Below are 6345 nucleotides of genomic sequence, written 5' to 3' on the forward strand. Positions count from 1 at the left end.
TAATGCATTATGAATATCCTTATAAATACCATTATAAATACAGGCTTCATAGAAAGTGTTACCAAAATTTTCTCATAAATGTAAAAAGTAAATATACTTCAACCAAATGGTCAAATACCTTATGATCTCCGACAGTGTGACAACTCCATATAAAACACCTTGTTCTAATTGTATTATAATTACTGTAGATGCAGATTTCATGAGCTTTTCACCACGTTTTAATAAGAAACAATACTGAGTCTACAAAACACGGCAAATCTCCATGAGCAAGCGTATCGGTGAGAACACTCGCACATTGGACTGTACATCATATGTTTGACATTATTGATACTGCTTGCAATCGTAATGCAACGGACCGGTTAATAACTGCTAAAATGAATAAAAATTGAAATGAACAAAAATTTGCGTTGCATTTACAATCCTGTGAAAACAGCACCCCCTCCTCCCGCGCCCCTTTGAGCTATCATAAAATATTTATACAGCAAATCCAATTATCACACCACAGGACCATGTCAAATGAATTAGTGATAACAGAAAGTAGAAAATGCTGTTTCTCTTCTTCAAATATAGACATTTTACCCTATAGTCTTGATGTTGACAATCCACATGAAGATGATCTTTCATTTTTCCAAGTACCCTTAAGTTGTTTTGCAGTTCGCTCTGGATGAATGTTCTCTGGTGTGCTAACGAAGGGCAGTCAGTAAAGTTCAGTGCTTTAGCAGGTGGTCTCTCCATCTTCTGATGTTGTATGGACCCGTCTCGTCCAGGCAATGTCTGTGGATCTCTGTCTGTTGAGAAGATCCTATAAAGGAAACGCTCAAGACTGCAGGAACTGCTTTGGATCTATAGTGTGTTTGAGCTCTCAAAGAACCTGAGCACCCCATGATGCCATCGGGTCATGAGGGTTATCCTCTGGGAATCAGCCCAACAGGGAGTCTGTCTTATGTCCTGATATATCTGGCTCTCTCTCTGAGCTGCACGGACACCCCACAGTCGCTTATCTACCATTCTCCACCCTACAGGAAATATACACCCAAAAAATGCCATCATTTACTCATACAAAAGGAGATATTTTTGAAGGATCACAACTGTCGAGCTCCAAAAAAAAATCTAAAAGCATCATAACAGATATCCATATGACTTATGCACTATATTTCAGGTCTTCTGAAGTCATGTGATGCTTTGTGTGAGGAACAGACTTTATTTTGATGGTCAAAAGTTACTTAGAGTTAGTAGAGTAAGGACAATCCCAATAAAGTGTAATCCAGATGCAAATTTTAAGGCATTATTCACTGATCTTCCCTTCCACTGAAGCCTGTGTCTAAATTCATCAGTGAATAATAATTCACATTTCATTCGGTTTCTCATATAAGGAATCATATGACCTCAGACGACATGGAAAGCTGTACAGGAGTAACTAATGACAGATTTTCCTTTTTGAGTGAAACATTGCTTTAATGCTGCCTAATCTGCTTGTGCTGATGGAAATCGCCACAGATTTTCCATTTTTTTTGCCATGGCCAGCAGGCTCGTCTCATCAGAAAGACACATGTGAGGTCATTTCTTTTAAGAGCGAGAGCCGGCCTCAAATGCCCTTCCTGAACTCAAGCTGAGTACGACTTACTGAACAGATTTTCAAGTGGAAGTCGTGATGAAGTTTTGAGATGTATTAGAAATAACATGGCTGCAGTGATGGCAAACAACATTTTATAAATCAAGCAGCAGTTACTGGGACAAGCACAACAAACCTAAGATAAGCGAACATGGATGGTCATCAAAGCCATCGGAGGTCATATGAACAGGCAATATGAAATGGTTTGAGATAAGACTCAACCATCTGGAATGGTCTGGTATGATGATGATCTGTTTGAAATTTGGTGAAGATTGGACAAACCATCTAGGAGTCTGAAAAAGTAGGATTCTGTAGGACTGGGGTAGAAAGAGGTGATATTTGAGATTGTCCTCCAAAAAAACGACCCTATATGACTGTCATTACCAATCAAAATGCGTGTTCATTTAAATGCAATGTGTGGACTTTTTACACCATTTCTCCTATTTCCATTTAGCAAAACTCATTTTTTATTAACGACTACACCCACCCCACCCCAAAACCTATTTATAGTGCATACACACTTTATGAGCACATGCTTTCCCTGGGATCGAACCCACGATCGCATGATCACATGATTGCATATTGTTATTGCAATGCTTTACCAACTGAGCTGCGCGAAACCCAAAATATGACGCAAATAAAAGGGAACAATGCATTAAAATGAAAGTGTCCTGTTGTCGAAAGGGGCGCAAATGCTCCTATGGGTCGTATTTCATGAATTAAAATGTAATTGTCCTTTTCTTGATAGGGGTGCCACTTTAGTAAGCGCTCTTATGGGTCGTATTTCAGGGAAGTGACAAACAACCTATATGATCGTATTGGTTGGAGAACATGTTGGAGAATGTTGTGATATTTATAGTCGTCACACAAATTTCACAAAAGATATGAGCTTATTTGTATAGTTTGTCTTTTGACCACTAGATTGTCAAAACTTGATTAGTTGCTTCAGGGTGCTTCATGTTGCCAGAAACACTTATTAAGTTTCATAGCAATACCTGAATTTATCTGTAGTATACAACAATGGCAATTCTCCAGTGAAAGCACTTTTCTGAAACTCTTCGGGCACCTTCAGTCCATGATGGCTGTGACAATATAGTAAGTTCTGACACCAAAGCATTGCAGAGATACAGCCTCAAGTCCTGTTTGGCATCAGATTCGTTGAATCACTATATAAGGCTTGGCCTCTCAAAAATCCTTAAATGTGACCCAGGACTACAAAACCAGTCAAAAGTCACATGGTTATATTTGTAGCACTAGCCAACAATACATTGTATGGGTCAAAATTATCGATTTTTCTATTATGCCAAAAATCTTTAGGATATTAAGTAAAGATCATGTTCCATCAAGATATTTTGTAAATTTCCAACCGTAAATATATCAAAAATGTATTTTTGTGAGTGAATATGCATTGCTAAGGACTTCATTTGGATAATTTTAAAGGTGATTTTCTCAATATTTGATTTTTTTGCATCTTCAGATTCCAGATTTTCAAATAGTTGTATCTCCACCAAATATTGTCCTATCCTAACAAACCATACATCAATAGTAAGCTTATTTCAGATGATTTATACAATTCAATTAAAAAAAAAAAAAGACCCTTATGACTGGTTTTGTGGTCCAGGGTCACATATAGTAAGTTCTGACACCAAAGCATTGCAGAGATACAGCCTCAAATCCTGCTTGGCATCAGATTAGTTGAATCACTATATAAGGCTTGGCCTCTCAAAAATCTTTATGTATGAGTCAGTTTTGGTAGAGGACGATGCCAGAAGTCAAGGATAATGTTACAAAATTCGTTTTTCAGATTTTAGTGTCAGAAAAAGACGTTATTCGGCATGAGCCAAGGTCAATGAATCAGAGGAAAAGTACTAGACTCAAAAGTGGGAGAAGAACATACTGGTAAGAATAGGTGGATACACACCTTCACTTCTTGTTTCTATATTGTCTTGTTTAATTTGGCATGTGTATGGAATTGAATGTGAAAGAGGAATTCAAGGAAATTCAAGTCACACAACAGATGAAGTTTATTAGTCCAACATATTAACAAATAATTTCATCTTTACTTTAGATGAATTATAGCTATTTATTACCTGATATGGATTTAGTTTTATCAGCTGATTTTTCCACCACAAATAAATATATATATCAATATCTGAACCTGTTGGCTATGTAATATATTGAGTAAATAAAAAAAAAATCCTTGAAAATTAATTGTTCTTCCACCATGATCTTTAAAATGAAAGTAATTTATTAAATATAATCAAATTATTCCAGTGTTGTTTGAAAAATGACACAATTAACTACTGACTCTGGAAATACTCCATATGTTGTGAGTGTGATCATTATGAAACATGACTCTAATAGAAGCTAGATGAATTTAATTTCATTTGAATTCTACTTCCTTCTGCATCTTGTTTGCTTCTCTATTCAGATGCAGGGATTGTGAAATTATAATTTATTTTATTATAATCAGTTTTATCACAATCACATTGTTCTGTCATCATGACAACAGTAAGTAAAAAGTGCCATAGAAACTGCTCTGTTGCCGGTTCTCGATCAAACGCTCTCTAATATATTCCCAGTGGCCTGAGGCGTTTGGGCAGAGTTTCTCCCCATCTCTCCTTTCACCCAGTTTTGTCCTACTTGTCCATTTCTGCACCAATCATCCGTCAGACTGTCAACCAATTACAGACTTTAAGGGTGGACGAACTGTGTGTGAGGATACAGAGCTATTTTTCAAGCTTGTGTGGCGATTGAAGCTTTCTAACTGATTGATTTCTTCGGGAGTTGAAGACATCTGACCCCAGTAAATATGCATTAAACACTTATCAGCAGTCCGTTTCTCCGAGGACAGAAACAGCAGTAGCAGTGCTGCATGAGAAGCTTGTATTTTCCCACCTGGATGCACCTAGTGCTGCTAAACCCTGTTTAAACATGGAAATCCCTGAAATCAAATTCATTATAGAACAATGAACCCCTGTGTGCTTGGCATTAAGCACACCAAATCCCCCTCATAACACACGCAGACTGAATCGCAATGATGTGGGGCCACTGAACCCTCGATGAGCCGGAGCGTTTGTTTGTGATGCAGCTGGACTGAACTGAAGCTCTTTACTCTGGGTTTCTCTTGAACACTTCTCTCTCTGATTTATCCTGATGTATCTTTCTACATTTCTGCCATTCAGAAAGTGTGTATCAGCTGGTAAACAGCAGGTCTGTATAGGCAATGTTTCCTACAGTGCTGATTGTTAGTTGGAAACAGGAGTGGCGAAGAAAGTAGTACACTTTAAAGATTTTTAACTTTCATTAGTGTGTAATGTTGCTGTTTGATCATAAACGGCTGGTAGGGACTACAACAAGCTTCTTCCTGGGTTAGTGACATCACAAACCCTAAAATTTACATAAACCCCGCCCCCGAGAACACACAACAATGGGGGCGGGGTCATGTTGGGCTGCTTTAGAGAAGAGGAAGAGTTGTTGTAGTAGAGTGTTGTTGTCATGCTGTCATTTTACGCCGGACTGCTTCACAAACGAGGGTCAATTCAACACAAAAGATGAACATGACGGCACATGCTAGTGGATGAGTTGAATCAACTCCACAGCAACTGCATAAATTTAACCACTAACCATTCAGAAATGTCTAAAAGTTGTAACTTCTTCCTGAGTCTCTCCATCAGTGTCGACTCCGGTTTGAACAATGTAAGGCTGAACACTGTCGTCATTTTGGCTGCGTGAGATTCTCCAGCTTTGTTGTTGTTGAGCTGTTAAAGCTCCGCCCTCTTCTGGAAAGGGGGCCGGGAGCAGCAGCTCATTTGCATTTAAAGGGACACACACAAAAACGGCGTGTTTTTGCTCACACCCAAATAGGAGCAAATTTGACAAGCTATAATAAATGATCTGTGGGGGATTTTGAGCTGAAACTTCACAGACACATTCTGGGGACGCCAGAGACTTATATTACATCTTGTAAAAGGGGCATTATAGGTCCGCTTTAACTAACTTTTAAACAGAGAACTTGCAAGGTTGCATATTTGATCTTGATATTAGTGGGGACATAAAAGCAGTAAAAAAAAAAAAAAAAACAGCGAACACCAGCAACTGCACACAGAACTTTGAACTCTGCATCAAAGGATCAAACTGAGATTTAATGTGATGCTTGTGAACACTGATCTCAGAACAGGTTTGGTTTGATTTCATCCTGTGCCTTCGGCGTCCGCTGGCTCTTACGGAGAGTGTCCAGCCTCAGGCCAGAGAAACTCACTCCTCATCTCCTTTAATCATCATTATTGCGAGTCATTTTTATCTTTCATTACACTCTGTGAGATTAGTCGACATTCGCATGGAATCCCATCTAACCAAACGCTGCGGCCTTTGGCCTCATCTTCCCAAAATCCATTGCAGAAAAAACAAAACCTCCAATACTGCAAAAGCATCAAACGTTTCCAGGCTGATTCTGTGAAGACTCGCCGATTCATAGGAGAGTTATTAGTGATAAGTGGCATGTTGCTTGAATGGACAGCCCTGAGGTTTGTTCAATCTAAGTAATATCAGGACTTAATTTTTAAAAGCATGTCCCTCGTTTACCCTCAGCAGCTCTTACTATCTCCTTTCTGGAGAAGCATCAAATAAGGCATCATATAATTAAATAAATGAATTGTATAAAAAGTAATTTCTTTAAAATGAATTCATGTAATCCTATCCTCTGAGCCTTATGGAAATAATGGAATGATTTT

The sequence above is a fragment of the Chanodichthys erythropterus genome, chromosome 4 (assembly GCF_024489055.1).
Source record: "Chanodichthys erythropterus isolate Z2021 chromosome 4, ASM2448905v1, whole genome shotgun sequence".
Classification (NCBI taxonomy): Eukaryota; Metazoa; Chordata; class Actinopteri; order Cypriniformes; family Xenocyprididae; genus Chanodichthys; species Chanodichthys erythropterus.